Here is a 25589-nt window from a genome sequence, read left to right as displayed (position 1 = left end):
GAGTAGCACTGGGTAAACTGGCAAATTCAGACTTCCACTCAGTTCATTATAGCCTCAGGAAATTGGGCAGTCTCCAAGGGCCAGAGAGCCACATGGTTCAGTGTAGCTAAAGGGAAACACAGAAACACCCTACAGGGCTCAGCGCATACCAGACAGCAGCCCAAGAATGCTGACATTGCACCAAGTAAGCCACCAGATCGCTGTGGCCTCCAGCAGTTTCAGCCATTACTAACTCCCCCAAAACAACAAGAAGAATTATGACCACAGAAAGTTAATATGGTAACAAAGAAGATGAAGATAAATGTTTGAGAGTATGTAGGAAAATTAGGACACTAATTCACTAATGGTGGATTGTGAAATGATCCAACAAGTCTGAAGAGCAATAAGGACTATACCAAAGGGAACCAAACTGTACACATGCTTTGACCCAGGAATACCACTACTAGGGCTGTATCACAAAGGGATATTTTTCTATCTATGTATTTATTTGTTTGTTTATTTATTCATTCATCATTCATTCGTTTGTTTGTTTGTTTGTTTGCTTGTTTATTTATTTGTTTGTTTATTTATTTGCTGAGGCAATTGGGTTAAATGACTTGCCCAGGGTCACACAGCTAGGAAGTGCTATGTGTCTGAGACCAGAATTGAACTCAGGTCCTCCTGACTTCATGGCTGGTGTTCTATCCACTATGCCAGCTAGGTACCCTGAGATATTTTTTAAAAAGGGATAAGAACCCACATCTATAAAAATGTTTGTAGTAGCCTTTTAATTGTCACAAAATATTAGAAATAGACAGTATGTTCAGCAATTGGGAATGGTTGAATAAGCTACTTTATATGAATGTAATGGAATACTATTATGCAAAAAAAAAATATAATGAGAAGGCACATTTTAGAGAAACCTGAGCAAATTTGTATTAACTGGTGCAAAGTGAAATAAACAGAAGCAAGAGAACTATATACTAAGTATATATACTATATACTCAGAGCAGTAACACTGGGTGATGATCAATCTTGGATGACCCAGTTCTTCTTAGAAACATAATAATGCAAGAAAAGTACAAAGGAAAATGTCACTTGCACCCATATAAAGAACTGATGGATTTTCAATATAGATCAAAGAATACTTTTTCACTTTATTTTTTTCATGTTTTCTTTTTATTTTATCTTTCTTCTTTCACAACTGTGACTAATAGGGAAATAAATTCAGTCAGGAAGGAAGGAAAGAACAAGGGAGAAGAGGGGGGAGAGAGAGAGAGAGAGAGACATAGAGAGAGAAGAAAAGAAAAAATAACAAAACTGATCAATAATCAAAAATATTCTTGAAATATATGCAATGCTTCATATCTGTAGACCTGACTCCTCTACAAAAGAGTAAGAGACAGTTGTCTCTTTGTATCTCCTAACTTAGAACCATGATTGTTCTTTATAATTTTATGGAATTCAATTTTAATTATTTTGTGATTGTTATTTTTTCCATTTATGTCACTGCAATAATTAATTGTATGCATTGTTTATTAGCTTTTTTGCTTCAATTTGCATGTAAATTTGTTCATGTTTCTCTTCATTCATACTCATCATTTTTATAAGACAGTAATATCCCACTGCATCAGTATATCACGAATTATTAACTATTCTCTACTTGGCAGGTATTTACTTTGTTTCCCTTCTTTGAAGAAATTTGTTTTAATGTAATTGATGGCTAAATAAATTTATATACATATATATATATATATATTTATGCATATTATATGTACATATACACATATTTAAGTGTATGTATATATGTATATTACATATAGTCTGTATTGTGTGTACATAGATGAGTCCAGATATAGCTCAAATGAAACTATATATAGATAACTTGAATATCTTCTACCCATCTTTTTATAAGGGCAACTTTTAATTATTTCTAGGAAGGATACATGAGATTGGAGCCACCAGACAAGTTACATCTAGCTAGAAAGAGGACATCTAGCTAGAATTATTTCTTTTCCTTTAAAATTTTGGGTTTTTTCTTAGTATTTTACTTTATCTTTAATAAAGAGGATGGAGGAGGATGAGATGCAGCCTCTAACTGACAGACCAAACTCAGCATATCCCATTTTGAGGGCTTGGAGCTGAAGATAAAGGCAAATGAACTCAAGCACAAGATGCACAAAAATGTGATCTTCTCAGTCCACAATTTTCTTATCTATATAGCCTTGCTGAGTGTCACATTCTTATTTTAAAGAAGTTGAGCAGCTTATGAAGACCATAGTTAAAAAGAGAAATTTGTATGTGAAAACTACTGTACTTCAGAATCTTGAATATAGTTGTTTTGAAATGATGATAAAAGAAAGTGTCCAATCATCTATCTTGTTGGCTACATGTCTCAGACAGCCTGTGGCAGCTTTAAAGCTTAAAATCAGAAAAATAAAAATGTCTCCATTACATCTTCTCTGGAACTTGAACTAATCCTTTAAAAGAGTTAATGCTATCAAGAATTAGGGGACTTTTCAAGCATGATTGTTATATTGTCCTGCAAAGACATGGACACAAATCAGAGAATAATATATACAACAAAAGAAAGTACAACAAAAAAAAAAAAACTATAAAGTAATGGTCTTCAGTGAGGGATATCAATGAAAATTAATACTGAAAAGAGATGATAAATTTCTATTGTATAAAAGGGCCGAAGTGAAAAAATGTTTGTGAAAGCCATTTTTGTTGTGGCAAGAAAATGGAAACTGAGTGGATGTCCATCAATTGGAGAATGTCTGAATAAGTTATGGTATATGAATGTTATAGAATATTATTGTTTAAGAAAAAAAAATCAGCAGGGTGATTTTAGAGAGCCCTGGAGAGACTTACATAAACTGATGCTAAGTGAAATGAGCAGAAACAGGATTTCATTGTACATGGTAATGACAAATTTTATACATTATAGCATGATGAGTTCTGATTGAATATGGCTCCTCTCAACAATGAAATGATTCATTCAGACCAATCAGTTCTGATGGTCTTGTTATGATCTACACTCAGAGAGAGGACTGTGGGAACTGAGTGTGAATCACAACATATAATTTTCACTTCTTTTGTTGTCATTTGCTAGAATTTTATTTTCTTTCTCATTTTGTTCCTTTTTGATATGATTTTTGTTTAGCAAAAAATTATATGCATATGTATACCTATACTGGATTTACATATATATATTTTACCATGTTTAACATATATTAAACTACTGGCCATCTAGGGGAGGGCGTGGGGAAGGGGGGAAAATTGGAACTCATTGTCCATGTTGAGAAATTATCCTGGCTTACTTTTTGAAAAGGATCAATGTAGAAAAATTATCCTTGCATATGTTTTAAAAATTAAAAAAAAGAATAAATAAACAAATAATACAAAAATAAAATAAAACAAAATAAAGTTTAAAAAAATCTATTGTAAAGGGCTTTGAATACCAAAGTTATCCTAGAACCAAAAAAAACATTATTAGAGTTTCTTGAGGAGGAGAGGGACAGTCTAATCAAAGCCTTTTAAGTATATATAAGCCAGCTGGATGCAGAATGGCTTAGAGAGAGAAGAGAATGCAGGCAATAAACTTAAAAATAAGCTATTAAAATAGTTTAAGCAAGAAATTATGAGAATTTGAGTTAGATTACTCATCACATGAGTGAAAATGAGATGGATAAAATATTGCAAAAATGAAAAAAAAGCAATAGTAGAATAGTCTTCCCTTTTTATGGTTCTTTTAAAGCTTTTAATTTTCTGTATTTTTCTTTTTTCTGTTTTTATTAAAGCATTTTTTTTAAATTTCAAAATATATGCATAGAAAATTTTCAGCATTCTCTCTTGCAAAACCTTGTATACCAAATTTTCTCTTTCACTTTGCCCCCACCCCTCCTCTAGGTGGCAAGTAATCCAATATATGTAAAAAATGTGCACTCTTCTATATATATTTCCACAATTATCATGTTGTACAAAAAAAATCAAAAAGGGAAAAAATGAGAAAAAATACAAAATGAAAGCAAACTACAATAAAAATTGCAAATACTATGTTGTAATCTACATTGTCCCCTAAGTATTCTTTCTGGGTGCAAATGGCTCTCTTTAGCTGAAGTCCATGCAACTAGCTTGAATCACCTCACTGTTGAAAAACCACATCCATCAGAATAGATCATCATAAAATCTTGTTATTGCTGTGTACAATGTTCTCCTGGTTCTACTCACTTCACTCAGCATCAGTTCATGTAAGTCTCTAAAGGGTCTCTCCGAAATCATCCTTCTAATCATGCTTATAGAACAATAACATTCTATAACATTTATATGTCATAAATTATTCAGAATATTTACTTCAAATATTTGTGGATTCTGTCACTCAAAAACCCATACAAAGGCTTGATCTGATATTGATCTGAGAGAAGTCTGGAAGAGCACAAAGATCTGTGTACTCTCTACCATCTTGGCTCCATCTCTGGCCTTCTCCTCTTTATTAATATTTTGTCTAATCTGTCTTCAATCTGTATTTTTGTGCTGGCAGAGTAGGGAAAGTCAGGATATAGAAGCATTTAACTTGATGTAAAGCTAACCAACAAATGTCACTTTTTGGATGATAGGCAATGAACGTCAGTCGCTGAGTCAAAACTTATTGTATGGCACCTGGTGGACAGTCAGCATAGGAGCTTCCAGTGTATATTTGTCTGAATCTCCATAGACTAGGCAGATTGTGATTAATGAATAGTATTCACAGAGTATGGAATAGTTAAAGATAATAGTCATACATCTTCAATTCAAAGCAGTATTCAAAATAATGCATTCATTGCTAATATCTTATTTTCTTCAATTCAGAAAAGTCTTAAAATGTTTGAAGAACTGATTTTTTTTTTAGAAAAAGGATTAGAATTCTTCTGCTTGGGTATAAAAGGAAAAATTAGGATGAGCAGTGTATAGGCATTGAAGAGAAGCCAAAGTCAGTAGAATATAAGGCCCAACCTCCTCACAAGTATAGTCATCCAGAAAAGGAAATGGTTGTCCTGGAAAGAATTGCCCTGGATAGATGTCATCAAGTAGAGGTCGAATGACCAATTTTAAAGGATGTTATGGAATGAATTTTTTTTATTTTATTAAATTTAAGGGACCCTTGATCAGGTAGGACCTTGATCAAGATATCCTCTGAAGTTTCTCCCAACTTTCAAGTTTCTGGGATGATGGTTGTCCTGTAATGTGTCATTCTACTACTATAGGTTCTAAATTATCCACAATCTACTGGGCTTCCAGAGCTCTTAATTATCAGTTGGGTGAATGATTTTTATCTTTCAGTACTTTCCCTATATGGGACAGTGCTAATTTGCATGACTGTTGTATAATATATGCAATGTTGCAACATGACAGAGGACAGTTTTGGTGCAGGCCACCTGTCACTGTATTTTCCTGTATATTTAAGATATATTCTTGTCCTAAGATGATACATTAAACTGAGAAGAATAAAAACTCAAAAAGCTTACCTTTCTGTTTCTTCTCCAGTTACACAATGTCCAAAATTTCAATGTGATTCTTTTAAAAATAAAACTATTTTTGTTATTTTCCCCAGCAAAAAAATCAAATGCAGGGAAAAAAAAAACACATTTTTTCTTGGACTGAACACCAGTTCTTAACTTTTAAAAGAAAATTCCAGAAATCAAGCAAATAATTAATAATGTGGTTAAATACTTAGCACCCCTAATCTTCTCATTATATTATAACTGCAATAGTACATTAGGTTCTTTTCTTCTTTTTTTTTTTTTCCTGAGGCAATTGGGGTTAAATTGGGGTTAAGTGATTTACCCAGGCTCACACAGCTAGGAAGGCTTAAGTGTCTGAGGCTAAATTTGAACTCAGGTCCTCCTGACTTCAGAGCTGGACATTAGGTTATTTTCTAAAACAAAGTGTGCTTTGTTTTATTTCAGGACAAAAAAAAAAAAGATAGTAGTGTTCTAGTGTACTAGGTGAAGATTAAATAAAAATATGTTCTCTATTTGGAGACTATTATGTTAAGATCCTGCCATTCTGGAAAATCTTTTTAGACTTTATATTTACTTTAGTAATCTTTGAAGGAATCAAAATCCTCATCTTTTAGTCAAGATATTTTTATAAAGAATTATAAGTGTCCTGCAGACTTAGAGAAAACTAATATGCCAGAGTTTATACTCAAAATTTCTATAGGGTTAATTTTAAGGTTTCTGAAATAGTAGTATGAAAGATTTATTTAAGCACAACTTTAATTGATCTTAAATGCAGGGTGAAATGTGGAAGTACAAAGATTTCAACTTCCCTCTGCAAGGGATATTAAAATTCACTGTTGGACAATTTGTTCTTGAGGGAAAATATCCATATGATTCAATTCAGCTCAAATATTTGCTAGTTATGTTACAGAAGGTTTTAGATGTCCTATCTGTATCATATTAGACAATATGGTGGAAGTATATATAAACCTGTTAGCACTAATTTGGTGTTTGGCTTTAATCCTATTACTGATAAAATAATTAGAGCAAATAATTCCTAACTTATATTCTTATTTCAAATTTATCTTCTTCTTGATCTTCCCCTTTTTGGGTTGTTTTGTTCAATTATATCTGATCTTTTGGTCCATTATTTGGACACCCAATACTAAAATAAAGTTGAAATGGGTTCATGCTTAGACATAAAGGGTGATACTATAAGCAAATTAGTAGAGCAAGGGATAGAGTACCTATAGTGTGCTCTCTAGAGCCCCCAAGTTGGGGTGACAAAACATACCATTGTTTTCTAGACCCCCCACACTGGGTTCCCAACATATACCATCCAGACTAGCTCTTTGGAAGATCTCAGGAACATCCTGAGTCCTTTGTCTTAGTGCAGAAGTGATAAAGGCAGGAGACTCATGAGAATGGTCAAAGATGGTGTCTGTTTATTTCAAATCCTCTCAGCCTTTAAATACCTTAGTACAGTTACATCACTACAGCAGTGAGCATCTGCCAACTGTAGAATCATTACATCATCATATCACACTGCACAGGTGCTAACTATTGATATGTAAATTCCTCTTACTGTAAGTATCCCTTGCTTCAAGTAGAACACAATGTGTCATTCTACTACTATAGGTTCTAAATCATCCATAATCTACTGGACTTCCAGAGCGCTCCCTGACTCTATCAGCCCTTGTAATGCATATTAAGGATAATGAATGAAGTGAAGGAACTAGGAGAGTATTGTAAACAGTAACTACAAGATTATGTGATGATTGACAATGATAGATTTAGTTCTCAGCAATGTGGGGATTCAAGAAATTTCCAAGAAATTTGGGATGTAAAATGCCATCTACATCTAGAGAGGGAACTATGAAGACTGAATGTCGGAAGTATATGCTTTTCACCTTTATTTTTGTTTGCTTTTCTTTCTTACAGTTTTTTTCCCCCTTTGGGGCTGATATGACAAATATGGAAATATGTTTAGAAGGATTTTACATGTTTAAGCTATTTCACATTGCTTGCTATCTTAGAGAAGAAATAGATAAAGGAGGGAGGGAGAAAAATTTCTAACACAAAATCTTACAAAAATGAATGCTGAAAACTAAAATACTATTGAGAATAAACACAATAGCATCACTATTTGGGATTTTTTTGGCAAAGATACTAGAGTGATTTGCCATTTTCTTCCCTAGATGTTTTTCAAAAGAGGAAATTTAAGCTATCAGGTTTGAGTTCATGAACATAAGTCATCCTAATTCTAAGCCCATTGCTTTATCCACTACACCATTTAACTGCCCTTTATAAAGGTGCCAAAGTGAGATTCCTAAAGAAGTGGTTTAACCATGTTATTTCCCTACTCAAAATACTTTAATGATTCCCTGTTATCTCAAGGGTAGTATGCACACTTATCCTTGTTTTCCTGTAAAGTGCATTATAAACTGGTTCTAATATATCTTTATAAGTTTATTATAAATTACCCCCACTTTACAAATTCTATTATCTAGCCAATTTTTTTTCCTTAATATGCATTACAAGGGCAGATGGGTGGCACAGGAGATAGAATTGTCAAGATATTTGGAGATGCTCTGTTTCCCAGAACTAATGTCCAGCAAGCAGGTTGTGCCCTCAGCTTGTCATAACAATAATCCTTTGTGCTCTGGATGATCTTAGCCTCTGGCCAAGTGCAATTCTCTGACCAACACCAGGTATTCACTGAGGGATTTATGGTTTCCATATTAATCAATAACTGTTTAGATTCATTGTAGCATCCCTTATTTTCCAGGGAACTTGGAGTCAGAAGCATTGACTTGTTGCTATCTAAAACTATCCATCCTGACACTTGTGCTAGGTATTGTTTTGTTCCTGCCATGCTAATTCTACTTTTGTACCTTATTGAATGATCACAATAAAGCTCAATGACTGTTAAGACTAGAGACAATCAAATTGGAGACTGTTACCAAAGGACCCAGATATGTCTGCATTGTCCATGCATGAACTTGCTGTGGGAACTGTCATTTAAGACATAATAAATAAAATTTATTTGTATGCATGGTTTTGCATACACATAAAACTAACCTTTACCTCTACATGTTAAGCACTCCTTCTGGGAGGGAGGAGGTAAGGGGGGGGGGGTTCTGCTTGGAAGCATTTTCTTGGCTTTGAAATAAAACTTCTGTTTGATTCCTAACTCTCTGGTCTCTAGCCTACATTGTGTGGTTCTAGCCATTAACAGGTTAGTGGCCAATTTCAGTCTGGTTGACATAGTGGAATTGGAGTTGAGAAGACCTGAGTTCAAATTCAGCCTTAATTTTAGCCTCAGCCTCATTTACTAGGTATGTGACCATGAACAAATAAATTAACCTTGTTTACCCCAGTTTCTTCATCTACAAAATGAGCAGGAAAGGAAATGGCGAACCATTCCAATATCTTTGCCCCAAAACAAAGAAACAAAAATCCAAAGGGTATCATGGTCATACATGACAGAAAAACAACTAAGCAACAACAAATATCTATTACATATAACATTGTTAGGATTACAAGGTGAGAACTCAGGTTGTCTGGACACTGACAAGGTAAGAACTCAGGTTGATTTGACAGTTCTCTGGCTTAGACCTTTGGTTTGGGACTTTAAAGGGAGTTTACACCTTAGGAATTCTAAGAGGAGCAAGTTCATTGGTTGAAGTATTTTCTCCCACAAGCCCTTGCGTCCTCACATGCCCATTCTCTGGGAGGATAAAAGAAGACACCATTGAGCAAGAGAGAAGTCTCTACTTTAGTTCAGAGTTGGTGGCTGAGAGATTGAGTTGAGACAGCAGATCTCCCAGACAGCGGTGGGCAGTTTCTGGAGACAACAGAACTTTACATATTGGTGCCCAACGTGGGGATGGAACCCACGGCTTGGCTAGCTCAGTTGGTAGAGCATGAGACTCTGAATCTCAGGGCCTGCCTGGACCTGCCTTCATGTTTTCCTCCAGATTCCTTTCCAAACACACTTTCCTCATTTTTTATAATAATAAACCTGAAGTAGAAAGTATTTCTAATTAGGATTGGTGGAGGGTCATATCAACAATAGTAGTAGAAAAGTCATTGTAAATTCCATTATTTCCCTTCTTAAATATCTCAATGAGATCAGCCTAACATTTAGTCAAATATTATCTTTGTTTCCCAGTGGATGTAAACCATTCCTCAAGTACTTGCTTTAATTATATGAGAGTTTTCCTTCTTTTTTTTTTTCACTTTTTTCCATTCCTTAATTGGATTGGCCTTTACAGTATTTCAGAAAGGCTAGGAGTTGGTGACATGCAAATACCTTGAAATCCTTAACAGTGAAGATGAATTGGTTTCCATAAAGTTTCACAGCATTTTATTTTGTTACTATCTCTTGATTTTGTGTGTATGTGTGTGGTGAGCTCTCTCTATAAACAAAGAAGAGGAGAAGGAGAAAGGCAAGGAGAAGGGTGAAGGAAAGGGAGAAGGGTAGAGAAGTTGGATGAAACATGACAAAAATCATTATAGAAGTGCAAAACTAAGGGAATTACATATATATACATATATATATATATATATATACACATATATAAATGTGGCTAATTCATAGATTAAACAAAATGAGAACAAGCCACTAAATCATTTTCTATAGTATTAAGTAGATATTACCCCTGTTTCTGTTGTTCTGTATCTGTTACTATATCTATAGTATCAGAGATATCTATATCTCTGTCTTTGTCTCTGTGTGTCTCTCTGTGTCTCTGTGAATGTGTCTGTCTCTCTGTCTCTGTCTCTATGTCTGTCTGTCTATCTCTCTCATTGTCTTGTCATGTTCAGTTGAATTATACCCTGATCTACCCTGGACTATCTATACTGATTAAATCATAAATTATCCTTCTCTAAAACTCCTGCAATGATTTGTATATAGTAAAATTACAGAATCAAAGAATTTTCAAACTGAAGATCTTAGAGCTTACCTTGTCACATCTCAACCACTGACCCTATTTAATTTGGAGAAAGTTGATACTGAGGTCTGGACTCACTCGGCCCCACATCTTGGAACCCGTGGCTAGGCTTTTGCTTTAGTTGAGATTCAATATTAATTCAAGTACTCATTGTTGGTAATAATTAAACTTTAAAACTCTTTCAGAGGCATTGAGTACAGCACAAAGAACATTGATCTATGTTAGAAAAAAAAAAAAACTACTAGCAGTTTATCTTGGACCAGTTATTTATATAACTAAGCCTCAGTTTCCTTACCTGTAAAATGGTGTCAATGATACCTACATGACCTACTTCATATGCTAGATGTGAGAAAAGAACTTCCTAAACTGTAAGTGTTATAGGAATGTATTAAGTGAGCTATTTTTACTCTTCTATATCTTCCCCCACCTTTCTATTACAAAAATGTAGTACTTGTCACTCTCCTTTAACTTCCTAAGAAGTACATGACAAACCCCTCATTCCAAATTTTGCTTTGCTTTCTTCTTCATTACCTTAAAGTTAATAGATCTCTCCTTTTAGAAAAAATCTATGATCAAATTACTGAGTGAATTCTCTTCCCAAATCCTGTATTTATTTCTATGCTCATGCTCCCCAAATCTGTTCCAATCAAGAATTACTAAAGTATAACAGCAACAACATTAGAATGGAAATCAATAGACCTGGTTCTAGTTCTGAGTCCTCTCTGTGACCTTTGTAAAGTTACTCAAACTCTCTGAGCTGGAGTCTCTTCACATAAAATTCAGATAGTTATTTTAAGAATAAAATGAAGTGATGTATAGAAAGATGACTTTAGATCTATGATCGATCCTATTAGATTTTACATTATTGTAATGCAATTATTTCTCCAATATTGCCATCCCTGTTTTCCTTTTCGTATTTTTCATCCTATCTGGGGGGAGAAAAAGCACACAGAATCACATTTGAGTTAACAAGGATCTCAGAAATCATCTAATCCAGATTTATATGATCTCTATACTGCTTCCATGCTGCTTCCACTCAAGCTATCAGGTTCATCTTCCCTACCCAGTCCCTACTAGAAACTTGAGCTTTATTCCTGGGACTCTTAAAGGTGAGTTTCCTATATCTTGACTATAATCAAACCTCCATATAACTTTATAGCAATTTACACAGCATGCCTCTTCCTCCTTCTTTTCTAGCTCCGTTTTATACTTCATCTTCTTTCATTAGAATGTAAATCCTTGAGGGCAGGGCTTATCTTTCTTGCCTGTATTTGTATTCTTAACAAGTAGCATAACGCCTGGCACATGTTAATTGTATAATAAATTCTCCATCAGGTATTCTGAATCTCTCTATATCTCTCTTTCTGTGTCTCTGTCTCTGGTTTCACCTGTCTGTCTCTGTCTGTCTCTCTCTCTCTCTTCTTCCTTCCATAAAGCACCCATGAATTTACCTGTATCCCATCATTGATTCTGAAAAAAAAAAAATAGCTCAGGGAAATTCCCAGGGGCTTTGGCAATTCGATCAGAAAATATTTAAAGTCTACATACAAACCCTCAATAATCTCTTAACCCAGGGAAGTGGAATGGAAAGCCATAGAAGTAGTAGAGATCTTTGAGATTATCTAGTCCAAAATTCTCAAATTAGAGAGGAAGGAACTGAAACTAAGAGCAGGGAACAGGAAATTTGTCCAAGGCTAACTGTAAACAGCTTCTTTGTAAAAAGTGAAATGATGGGGAGCATTAATGGTATCTAAATATTCAAATATGTTATCTATATATATATATGTTGATATATAGATATATCAAATATCTAAATGTTCAGTAGTGCCTTGCACATTAATGAATAATGTTTGTTAAATACAGATTTGTTGAATTAAGTAAATGTGCTACAGTGCTTTGTTGGTAGTAAGTATATAAATGTTCATTCTGTCATCAATGGTATTATAATCATTTGGAGAATATCTGTAAGAGAAATCCTAATCCCATTTTATTCTTCTGAAGTATTTTGATAAGACCCAGACACTAGGAGAGGGAGAGACAAAGGAGTCCTATGTTGTTGTTAATCATTGTGGATCTGAAACTAACTAGCTGAGGATTGGGTGGGGTGTGAGGGTCCTTGGATGGGATGGGAATAGGGATTACTTTGGCCTTGATGTGGGATACAAGTGTGGGATCAAGACTAAGTGGAATAGTGGTCCATTGCAGTAATGAGCTTTTGGGGATGAAATGCCAAGGTGAACAAGGAAGATTTTTAAAACTATTTTTATGAAGATCCTCTAGTTTGTCAATTCCATTGACTTTAACAAATATTTGTGGATCTTTATAGCAAGGGGCAGCATGGTTTAGTGGAGAGATAACTATTTATTCAGCTAAGAAAAAAATTAAATTCAAGTTTCAACTCTGACACATATAAGTTATGTAGCTCTGGAAATGTTATTTAACCTTTAAATGTGCCAGGCAATTGACTCTAGGTGTCCACTAGAATTGGTGAAAGAAATTTCCTCACCTGGTAATTCCTTAATTAATTCCTTAATTAAATCAGTTTTTTTTTGAACTTTGTCTAATAAAAACTGTGTCAGACTTAAAACCTCGGTTAATTTCTAGCCAGGTTAATTCATTTTTTTCCTGACTTAATTTTTTATGTTAACACGTGGTTTATAGTTCAAGCAATATCTCACAGGGTTATATGGGAAGCACACTGAAAATTTTAGACATGAGTTATTATTCCTGTTTTGTTTTTTGTTTTGTTTTGTTTTTTTGTTTTGTTTTATTTTGGTTTTTTTAGTGTTTAAGGCATATGGCTAGGTTTTGAAGGACCAAAATGATGACAAAAACAGGGTCCTTTCCTCAAGTAAGTAAAAATCTAATGGGAGAAATAAGACATAAAAAGACAATTAATGAAGTTTAGACTGGATGAAACATTTCTAAATAGAAAACAGTTTCTTTCACTCTCATCTTCCTCTTAGTAAGCTAGTTTATATTTTAAGGTAGCTGGCTAAATACTAAAACAAAAGGTAGACTGATTTTGAAAACATTCTTCCAAATCCCTGCCCATATCCATATCCCATTTCATTCTTATAGCCATGAAGTTCATAGTCACTTTCTTTGGCCCTAGAAGTTCAGCAGGTGCTAAAGAGGCAAGTGGCTATATATACTAGTAACAGTTACCTAGATTTTATAGAGATCTTTCATTAAGATCAAAAGGGAAAAAAACAAAAAGAAACAACACAAAAAAAGTGAAAAAAGTGAACAAGCATTATAGAGGAAAATTTGTGGTAAAGGAAGCAGTTATCTTTCTGTGCCATGCCTAAGTTTTCAGTGATGTTGAAGAAATGAGTATTTTATATGAGTAGAAGGGCTCTCAGGTCCCTTCCAGATTTTATAAACCCCCTATTACTAAGAAATAGAGTTTATGGACAGTAGGCAGGGAATATATAGATAGTCCATCTTTTGTTTTAGAATAGGTTTTAGCATTAGGGTTCATGTTTAACTTTAAGTTAATTTGGCCAACAGTGGGAAGCAGATACCGGCGAAATGGATAGAGCCACGGTGGGGACCTACGAACCAAGTGTCTGAGGACAGGACGTCTTTAGGACCAGGAGGAGCCGCCTTTCCCAGTGCAGGGCGGTAAATTCCTGTCAACCTCGCCTGAGATCTGTTTTTCCTCCTGCTTCTGCCGCCCTCATATTTCCAGCCACCAGCTTTGCATTTCTGCCTTGCAGCTCTAGCCCGGGGCTGGAGGCTAGCGGGTGTCAGGAGCGCCACAGGGTGGGGAGACCGCGGCAGCGGCAGCAGCCCAACAGACCTCCCAGTTCCGTGGCAGATACAGAGGCAAAGTTGGCTGCCTTTGTCGTACGGGGACTGGGGTTGCTTTTGCTTGCTTTTCTCTCCTCCTTCATCTCTCGAGGAGCCGGGCAGCTGTCCTGTCAGGCACACACGTTGCAATGTTCTCTGAGGCGAGAGGCGCACACAGCAGCCATCCTTCGCGTTTGCCACCCGCTGGGCTCCAAGCTCCTTGATTCCGAACCCACCTTCCTTTCCCTGTGAGCTTGGAGAGGGAGGTTCTTTTCGCTCCACCTCTCTAGGAGCCCACATTAGCTTCTTCCCCGCCTCTTCCTTCGCCCCTCTCTATATTCCCAAGAGCCAGTGAAGCCGCTGCCCCGCGCCCGGAGCTCCCTGTGGCGCTCGGGGCAGCGCAGGGCTCCGGGTGCGGGTGAAGAAATTAGAGAGGGACGACCGCAGCCCTCCTGGAGAGACCAGAAGAGCGGGGCGTCGCACTGACCTGCATTCCCCAGCTTACTGGAGGGGAGCGGTGTCAGTGAGGTTGTGCTCTCTGCCTGCTATTCCGCTGGTTGTCCTGGGGTGCAGCTGTTGGGTCACCTTGTTCCCGGTAGGTAAGCCCCCCCCCCCCCCTCTTCCCATCTCCTTCCTTTACCGCACGGGTCGGTGGATGCAAAAATGGGCGGGTGGAAGGGAGGAATGGAGGGGGATATGCTCAGAGAGGGCGGGGGATACACAACCCCTTAGCTTGTCTGCCCTCCTCCCTACCTGAGAGCCGCTGACTGGCGGGATAAAAAGCGTGCCCACTGGCTGGACTAGCTTTACTGGACTGGAAGGGGTAACACTGAGCTGAGTCCGGGATTGTGCGTGTCAGGTCTGAGAGGAAAGAACTGTGGCTGTGGCGTCTGGGTAAGTGTACATTGTCGTGATTTAAAAGTGAGGAGGCTCGGTGATGGGCAATCCCCTACAGGGATTACCGAATTCCCCAGAAAGGGTAATGTCAGTATCGTATAAACAAAATCAGGGACGGGGGAGGCAGTGAAGTCCCAGCGCTGCAGCCTGGCACCCCACCAAGCATTCTGGAAGAGCCCTAGGAACTGGGTGATTTTGTTCCCCTAGAGTATCTGCTCAGACCCAGACGTATGGAAAGAGAGGTGGAGTTCTGCAGGGAAAGTGATGGGTCTGAAGCTGACTAGTTCGGGGGAGGGGTGTTAAGGGTACTTGAATGGGTCCTGGGTCGGAGAATAGTTTGGGATTGCTCGGGATATAAGATCAAGGGGGACAGGGGCTAGTAGAATAGAGCTAGATGTGCTGAACCAGACCCGGTGAGAAATGGTGGGATTGAACTAGGACAGGACAGAGCAAAAACAAGACTGGGACAACAGAGAAGTTAGTATGGGGAAGCATAACAGGACTGGGAATTCCAAACTGGTACCTAACTAGGGCCAGACTCTCAGTTGCCAGATCAGTCCTGTTTCCTACCCACAGGAAGAGCAGACTGGCAGTTTGCCCTTTGTGCAGCTCCAGGAGCCAGGCTCGTTAGGAGCTGTCCTAATCTTAGGAGCTTCTGGGAACTGCAAACCACTAAAGGCTCTTTGAACGAACGTTCACTTGTCTGTACAGCATCAGCCCCTGCGGTCCAGGTTCTACCTGGGTTCATATATATCTGTATCGAGATCTGCGATTAAAAAAAAAAAAAAGAAAAGAAAAGGAAAGGAAAGGAAAAAAAAAAAAGTTCTTAATCTCTTACTCTGTTTATCTTGAGTTAGTAGAGGGTGCCTTTTAATTGGGACTTTTAAATCTAGAGCATGTCCAGGAATAAACTTGAAGAGAGGGTGAAGAGAGAGATTCTGCTGATCTATCCCAGACTTACTCTGGTCAGGTTATTTTCTTGAAAATCTACACCCGGGTTAGTTTAAATATCATAAGTTCTTCCTTTCTTTTCTGAACTGCAATAGGGATAAGTTTCTTCATGAATGTCTTCCACCCCATCCCTACTCCTTTATTGTTATATTCCTTAGATAATGTGATGACTTTCAATGAAGCATAATAAGGGCATGTGGTGTGTGTGTGTGTGTGTGTGTGTGTGTGTGTGTGTGTGTGTGTGTGTGTATTTGGAGGGAGAGGTTGGGATGAAGGGGGGATCACTCCTAAGTCTAGCTTTGAAACCTGGTTGTCAAATCAAAGAGTATGCAGCTATCCACCTCTTCTGCATATATTTTGGTCAGAACCTGTGAACTGGTGATTGCTGCAATCTTGGTTTTAGCAAATCTGCTGATCTGTGAGATTAACCAAACAACAACTTTTATTATTTTATTTTCCCTCCTAGATAAGATACTCTGCACAGGTCTGGGAGCTTCAAATGTGATTTCCACTAAAGGGTTATTGTCTATTGATGCTTGATTGTAAGGGCAGGTGCATAAATAAGCTGCAGAGGTGGCAATATGTCAATGAATGTTAACCAGAAAAAGGCATTGGAGAAGAAAGGAGCTATAGCTAAATTCCTGGAGCAGACTGAAAATAGTGTGTCCAGAGAGCTATATCTAAATGCTTCAAAGAGAGAAAATTAACAGGAAGATTTATTATGGGTGGAATAGACTGTCCTGTATAGGTTCACCCTCTATATAACCTTTTAAAATGCAGTTTTGAATGTTGGTTGATTTTGTTTTTCTTCTTAATTTTACTTGGAAATTCTTCAGAGAGGTGATGAGTGCAGTGTTGGGAGAAGGAAAAGAAGCGATGTGATCCTTTCTAATGGTTTATTTTTAAAATAAAGCTGATTTAAATCAAAGAAAAGAAAACAGTGTAATTCTTATCCCATATATTAGTAAAGAAGAAGGCCTACATTTAAATATGTATGGGAGGGGAGAGAAGAGAAAATAAAGAGGGAGACATAAAGAGAAAGATAGGAAGGGAGAGAAACATATATAGAGATAGAGGCAGATAGATACATAGACATTTGCATCCAAAAAAAAAAAAAAAGTGACAGGCAAGAGGAAAAAAAAAGGAAAAATGTAGTGAAAACTAACAAGAATCCATTTTGCTCTGCAAAGGGATTAAAATCCAATTCAGAAATCATCAGAGACTAATCTCTCCAACAAGCATTAAGATCAATTAAAAAGTGTTTTGCTAGGCTTAAAACTAATGAGAAAGATTCTCCACCTAGTCCTTCCTAGGGAGTTGTTAGAACAGTGGCACAATACTACATTTCTCTCTCTGTCTCTCTGTTTCTGTCTGTCTCTCTGTCTCTCTCTGTGTCTCTGTGTCTCTGTGTGTCTCTGCCTCTGTCTCTCTCCTGGTCCTCTTTTTGCTGAGAAAATCTTAAGTTTGTGAATCTGATATTCAAACTTGTTTTTGAGAACTGGAGTTATTCATTTGGAAATGCTTAATTGTTCATAAAATAATCTTCTCAGTATACCTTCTGAGTTGTCATTTTGCTTTCACATATTTAATTTTGACTATGGTTGCTATTAGATTGAAAATATTACTAATATATTAAAATTTCTATGAAGTCAGTGAAGTTGTCTATCCCCTCATAAATAGGGATGTCATTTTTTACATAGGTTAGATATATTCTTAAAAGTTGTCAATCACTTTTTCAGAAGTAAAGATAATTGTTTTAAATGCCATCTTTAAAGAACATTTATATGGTTAATGATCACCTATAATTTAACAGTAAGTTCAGATTTTATGATACCTATTTTTCTTATGTGATTTTTTCTATTTCAAAATCTTGGTTTACCCTACTGCCAATATATACACATATTCCTGCTCATTGGATGCCATTCAATAAATGCTTTCATAATTAAGTCTTCATTTTTTGGTTCCACATTATAATATGGTTCCAACTTTTAAGTAGTGAGCTCCTAAAGATAGATAAATGATACATGCACTCAGACATATGATATGTGTGTGTGTGTGTGTGTGTGTGTGTGTGTGTGTGTGTGTGTATATATATATATATATATATATATATACAGAGAGAGAGAGAGAGAGAGAGAGAGAGAGAAGGAGGGAGTGAGGAAGGAAGGAGAGAAGGAAGAAAGGTAGGAAGAAAGGCACAAAAGAGAGAAGGAAGGAAGAACTAATAACTAATAAGCAGTTATTATGTTCCAGGTTTTACATTAGGGATACAAACACAAACAATATGAATTTTGCCATTCTAATGGAGAAAGCTCATTTAAAGGTGACCTCTAAAAATTAATTGCTATAAAATCGGACACTGATAATGGCCAACACATAACCATAATCAGACACTTTTGAATTATAGGATACTAATAGTGAGAATGGAATCCTATAATCATGAAATTTGAACCCAGAAGGGAACTGAGAAATAATACTGTGTTTGTTTTTTATTTTATATATGAGGAAACTGTAGCCCAAAGAAGTAAAATCAAGTATTGTACCCAAGATCCACAGTTTTTAGTAGAGTTTCCTGACTGAAAATCTATAGTCTTTTCCAATGGAGCACATGACTTGTTCCTGCCCACCCTCCCCCCCAAGCCTTTATCTATAAACCAAACCAAAATCAAAACCTTACCTACTATTAGAGCTTTGATGACGATCATTTCCATATATTTTTCTCCAAGTTTGACCTCTCCCTCAAACTCTAATAGTGTACTTTTGAAAAATAAAATCTCTCCAATAATATGCTTGCCCTATTAGCTTATCAAAATCAATGTCATAAAAACCAAACTGATTGTCTTCATTAAATATCACACCTTCCATGAAAGCTTCCTCTGATGCTTACCTTTTATAGGGAAGTTAGTTCTCTTCTTAAATAACATAAAATTTTGTTCTTTTCTTATGTGAGATCTCTGCAAACCTTTATAAACATTATTTATGTTATAGTAGTCTGTTTATACATCCTATCTCCCTATATTAATATTGTACCTACAGGAGGGAAAACTTTTATTTTTCTTTATCTCAGTGTAAAAAACAAAAAAAAATATTCAAAGCCATGTAGGAACATTAAGAACTAGATAGTATATCCCTTATCCTACCTACGACAGGAGTTGTCTCAAAGATATCTTGAGTGAGTCTTCCAGAAAAGGAGATTATAACCTAATATTTTATATTCTACTACAAATAAAATTTAGTTTAACATTATTTGGCTAAAAATTAAACATAAGTAACAATAGCAGGACAGTGACTTTTCCTAAGACTGTGATAAATTCTAAAGACTGAAAGATGAGAAAAATGAGAATGATAATGGGAATCATGACCATCATCATCATCATCAAAATAAATGGTGAAATTGTCAGGGCATTTTGAACCCACTTCTTCCAGAATCTAAGTTCAGCACTCTATCTACTTATAATATTTATTGTATTGCCACAGTATTTAGCCCAATTACTTACACATAATAATAAACTAAATTTTACATAATTTTTAAGGTTTGCAAAATCTTGTATGTATCTTATCTCATTTGATCATCATGATAATTTTGGGAGGTATTCACTGTTATTATCCAAGTTTATGGGAAAAAAAAAAACTGAGGATGACAGAATTTAAGTGTAATAAAGCTACCAAGTGTAGGGGCCAGGATTTTTAACCCCATAGTGATTTTCAACACTGCTTTATCCATTGTACCATCTAGATGCCTAATATACACACACAAAATTCTTGAACATCATTGAACCCCTTTCCAAATTTCATTTCTTGACTTGCTAATTTCTTTTAAGGACACCAACATTTTTTTTAGCAACCAAGCATTAAAATCCCAGAGAAAACTTTAAGTATCCTTCCCTTGGACTCCATCATTTGACATGTTGCTAAAGTCTAAAAATTTTATTTTCGAAAAGTCTTTGAATACTTTCTATGTTTACCCCCATCAACTTAATTCTGACCCTTCTCACCTCTATCCTGAACTATTGCAATAATATTATAACTGTCCTCTGTACTTCCAATGTGCTCAAACTTCTACCCATTGCAAGAAAAATCTTTCTAATGAACAACTCTGATATTTTTATTTCTCTTTCCAAAAATCTTTAGCTTATTCATTATCTATCAGTGTAAGTCCAAACTTTATAAAAATCATTTGTAATATGTGTCCTTTTTTGAGTTTCATATCGAGGCCAAACTAGATCATTTGCCATTTATTTCACATTCTTTGTGGTCATTCCCCCTGTCTCTCTTGGTCTCTGTCTCTATCTCTCTCTCCCTGGCCCCCCATCTGTCTGTCTCTCTCTTTTCTGTCTTTCTTTTTTCTTTCTCTCTCATTCACATTTTCTCTTTTTCTAAAATGATTTCCCTTTATCTCCATCTTTGGAAATTCTTTCAGCTTTTTCAGGCCAAATTAATATTTTCCCTTTCATAGCAAGATAGAGTTCTTATCTTATTCTCCTTCCTTCATCCCCTCCCCTAGCATAAGAATCATAGAATATAAGAAATAGAAGGAACATCAGAATTTCAAACTGTAATTAAATAAAAATTGTCTCTGCAACATAAGGATAATTTACATTTATATTTTTTAAGATTTACAAATATCTTCACATGTGATACTTCTATTTTCCTCAAAACAAACTTGTGAGGTATATGCCATCATTATGTTCATTTTACAAATGAGAAAATTAAGATTGATTTTCTTATGATCTCATCACTAGTAATAATGTGAGGTAGTTTTTAAACTCATGTCTTCCTGACTCCAAGTACTCAACACATTGAACCACTTAAACCCACACCCAACAACAATTTCTTGACAATTTCTAGTGATGGAAAGTCTCCCAAATCATCCATTCCCTTTTGACTACTTTAAATGTTAAGAATATGCCTATTTTCTTCAGATTCCACCCATTCTTCATAGCTTTTGGGATCAACTAGGCAATTTTAATCCTTCTTCTACATGGCATTTCATTATTGCTTTCTTTGAAACTTTGTTATAGTATACATAATCTTCAATATCATCTTGTTTGTAACACCACTGTGTAAAAACCCTCAAAGAGAGGATTTTTATTTTACTCATTTTACCTGATGACACATAGCACATCTAAAGTATGATAGGTATTCATTTTTTTGTTCACTGATGATAAAGTTTAAAAGTAGAAGTTACATGTACTATTTATCATAATTATCCTTTCATGACATTTTGTTTAATTGTATATATATATATATATATATATATATATATATATACATATATATATATATATTTAGGTTCATGTGTTTCTCTATATTGCATTAAAATATATTAATAAGTTTGTCTAATTGAATATGAAGTATTCTATTTGAACTAAATTCTGACCTAGCATCATTACAATTGTGATATCATCCCTGAAATGAGATATTTAATATATTAAATGGATAAATATAAATAATTATTGAAAAGTAGCTGCCACTCTTCTCAGAAATTATCAGAAGTGTTGAAACACTTGTTTCCACTTTGTTCAACTCTTCATGATCAATTTTGGGGTTTTCTTGGCAAAGACACTGGGACTGTTTGCTGTCTCCTTCCCTGGCTCATTATACAAATGAGAAACTGAGACAAATAAAGTGAAATCACTTTCCGAGGGTGACATAGCTTATAAGTTTTTGAGGCCAGATTTAAATTCAAGAAGATTAGTCTTCCTGATGTCCAGCCTGGAATTCTATTCATTTTACTACCTAGCTGCCCTTTCTCTTAAGAATATCCCTCAATTATATAATTCTGAAAAAAAGGCATAAATTTAAAAATGCAAGCATGAAGCCACAAATCAGAGTTAGGGTTATGATAAGCAAACTTATGACCCATTCATTTAGATATTTAATTTTAAATATGGATAAATATTTTGAAGATATTTCAATTACTTAATTATAAAGTTGTTTTGATGTTTGGGATCCATTGTCAGGAAATATTGGCTCTTTTTGTTAAGACATCGAAAATAAATGAGATCTTTAAGAGAAATATGGGATATGAATATTTAGAACACTTCAGAAATACAGTGTCTATAAGAGAATAACTGTTCGTGATCCCTACAGCTGCCCTACCCTGTTTCAGCAAAACCTATACAATTTTGTCAAAATACTTATTTTAAAGTATGTAATAGTGTTCTGAGGGTTAATGGGACTTCACCGAATGAAATATTCATTTTGTTCCAATGTGAAGAACTTAGCCTATTGCCTTAGTTTTCTACGTTTATTATGAGGTGGACGTTTTTATTTTCATCTTGGAAATGGAGATTATGTAAATAAATTCAACAATTATCTGAAGAGTTAATGATTTTTGTATTACATTACTTAGATAAAAATGTCTTAAATTCATTCTATGGGAATATACCAGTATGTGAGCAGTAACTTGGAAGGAATAAGTGTTTCCTAATTTGTTGCATGCATTTAAGAAGCAGACAAAATTATGATTATGGTATAAAGGAATATCACATTTCTCTGGGCAATTGATTCAGAAAGCCTCATTTGTGTGGTAGGACTTAGGTACAAGACCTAAATACTTAATATTTCCTCCATTTTCTTAGTCTATCCCCAGTAAGATTGCTGCACATGATGTCTTAGTGGCTTTAAAGCATTATGGTGACTTAGTATATCCCTGGTAAGATTGCCATATGCGGTGACTTAGTGGCTTTAAAGAATTATTATGATGACTTCTCTTATTGTGTTTAATTCTGAAGTGTCACTTTGACATGGGGAAGCCTAGTTGGGGAACACTACACTGTCATCACCAATAAGAGAATAAAAGAAACAACATTAAAACACTGAACATATGGTCATTCAGCTTATTAAAACAACATAAATACTATAATATAAATGAATCTATCCATGCACCTGTATTTTAAAATATAGCAGTGGCAGGAGGCCCAGAAAAGAAAGTATGGGTGTTTATATACACTTAGTGTTTCATGTAGCTGTATACATATTTCTGAAAATTAAACATGAATATAACTGACTTTTGCAAGCATTCATTTCAGAAAATAACTTCAAGTTGTTTTATATAAAGATTTGAGTCTGTATCATGTGAAAGATGTCTTCTAATCTTAGCATTATAACTAAAATTAGATATGTATCACATTTTAAAAGTTAGGATATGGTAGCATTATAGCCTAGAATACCTTTAAGGAGATCATCTGACACCCAGTAATGGTACCTTCTATTCCAAAGAAGCTTAGATTAGTTTATATAATGTTATTTCTTTCATAAAAAATGAAAGCATTTATGCCACAATACAGTCATTATCAGTCACAATAATACATTAGGATCAGAAGAAGTACTGATAAGACCAAAAAAAAAACAAAAAAAAAAACACCTTTATTCAGTGTTTCCTATGTGTCAGGCACTGTACTAAATTAGTATAGAATATCAAGTAACAAAGAGTATTATAGCTATGGGCAATAATAGTAACACGTTGCTAATTTGTGATTTCATCATTATCATGGGTAATCTTTTCAGTTTCATGGTTTGCATACTACGTCTACCTTAGTAAATCTTTGGAAATTATTGTGATAAATAAGAAAAGCAAACATAACCTTCCAAAACATAGATCAAATAAAAATAAAACAATACAAATGGTTCAACTTGTTACATTTACTTATACAATGAAGAAACTCAGTTGCATTACCCCAGGGGCATGAGTGCTGAGTCCTTTGGAATTGTTTCTGTATACAATATGAAAACATTTTCTTTCAAGATCTCAACCTTTCAGTCCAATGCAATGCCAATCATTGTCACTTTAAAGTGCTCAGCTACTGAAAATAAAGCAGCTGTAGGATAGTGGGCATGTTTTGCATTTTAAGTAATGGGTGTCTAGGTGAGTCAAAACTGGCTGGGTTAATGCGAACCATGTGGCAAGTGCTTTTTTTTTTTTTTTTTTTTTTCCTTTCTACTTTCTTGTATTTTGTGTTTTAATAAATATAAGACCACAAACATTTTCAACAGTGGTGTTTGTTGAATCTGGCCTCACAATGTAGGACAATTAAAAACGGATACCTCTTAATTCAGCTCCTTCAAAAATTCTTGAAGTACAGTTTATTATATTGCCCCCACTCCAGTCAAATGATATAAATGTTGAGAAGGAAATAAAACTATTTTATTGTAAGTTATGAAAAATGAGTCATAAAATTTTCTACCATTGGAAAAATAACCTGAAATGTATTTTGTAATATTTTGTGTTTTATGAGATTATTCTGTGGATGTTAAATCACTGTAGCTTGGTGAAGAACATTTTAAAGATTCCAAACAGGATAGCATCTTAGAATGTCACTGAGGAAACTAAAAGAAGAACTAGGAGAAAAACTTTCATGAAAAAACTGTTAGAGAATTTTACAATGAGATAAAAAAAAGTGAGATTATCTAGTCCACTCTCCTGATTTCAATAATATAGATATCCAAAGTGCTTCAGTCAGCTGAAGAAGATGATGATGATTATGTATATAACACTTCCAGGCTTGCAAAGTATTTTGCTGAAATTATCTCATTTGAATCTCACTACAAGTTTCCAAAGTAAGTATGTTATTTCCATTTAAAAGGTGATAAAACTTAATAAAATTCAGAAGGGTGAAGCCACTTGATCATATTTGCACAATTTGTATGTATCAAAAGCAGACTTTTATGATATATACAATGATTTTTTTCAATTATGTGAATAACAAAAATAGTATAGTTTTCAAAATTTTCCTCCTATCTAATTTTAAATTTCCACTTATTGGTATTTTCCTAGTCCCTTTCAGAGCATTATTTATAATGATGGCTTAACTTTATATTTAAAAACCCTTTTCTTTCCAACAGCTCTAGTAAGCAGTTCAACTTGCTTTATACATATATATATATATATATATATATATATATATATATATATTTACATTGGCATTTAGTGGGACTTACCCACATCCTATCCTGTATAAGCTCTGACATTGGGATTCTATCATGGTAGCAAATATGTTTTAAATTTCTACACAAATTCAAATACCATTAAAAATAATATTTCAACACAAAAAGAGGAGAGACCATGTATTAAAGTTTTTCTGAATTCACTATTTACTTTTAAAGACTTGTTCTTGTGTCATCTAAATCTCCTGATGACTTTATTGATGGGATTCATTCATGTGAGAGTTTTCCCATCTCATTTGTAGATTGAAAGCTCATTATGAACTTTTTGGTAGGTTTTTGGCATTTGTTATGGCTAAAAATGTTATTGCCTCATGGTAGACCAGGTAATGATCCTATCTAAATTTATCCAGGTTACTTATCAAATGACAAACATCAATGTCATCATTAATCCAAATTTAGAGTCCTTCAAATCACTCAGAGCCTTACAGAGTTTAGTATTCCCTTCAAATATCACCATGACACCATCATAAGACAATGACAGAACATGAGTAGAAGAAATTTTCACCATTGGCTTTCCCAAGTTGTTCATTCTTGAAGACTATTCTCCAAACTGACAGACTTCTAATTAAATAAAATA

General features: G+C 35.0%; 1 protein-coding gene across 2 annotated transcripts in view; it reads left to right on the top strand.

Moving 5' to 3' along the window:
• The first annotated feature begins 14082 nt into the window (after positions 1-14082).
• SYNDIG1 (synapse differentiation inducing 1) overlaps positions 14083-25589 on the top strand; it is a 269131-nt gene continuing 257624 nt past the window's right edge. Inside the window, exon 1 of one of the 2 annotated variants that reach the window (XM_074287713.1) lies at positions 14083-14810. The gene's annotated coding sequence lies outside the window, so the exon portion shown is untranslated. Of the gene's footprint in view, positions 14811-14903; positions 15110-25589 lie in introns of those variants that run through there. The other variant, XM_074287714.1, reaches the window with a different exon arrangement.

Source organism: Sminthopsis crassicaudata, chromosome 2 (genome assembly GCF_048593235.1).
Source record: "Sminthopsis crassicaudata isolate SCR6 chromosome 2, ASM4859323v1, whole genome shotgun sequence".
Lineage (NCBI taxonomy): Eukaryota > Metazoa > Chordata > Mammalia > Dasyuromorphia > Dasyuridae > Sminthopsis > Sminthopsis crassicaudata.
Note: the sequence above shows the minus strand (reverse complement) of the source record. Positions and strands in the feature narration are given on the sequence as shown.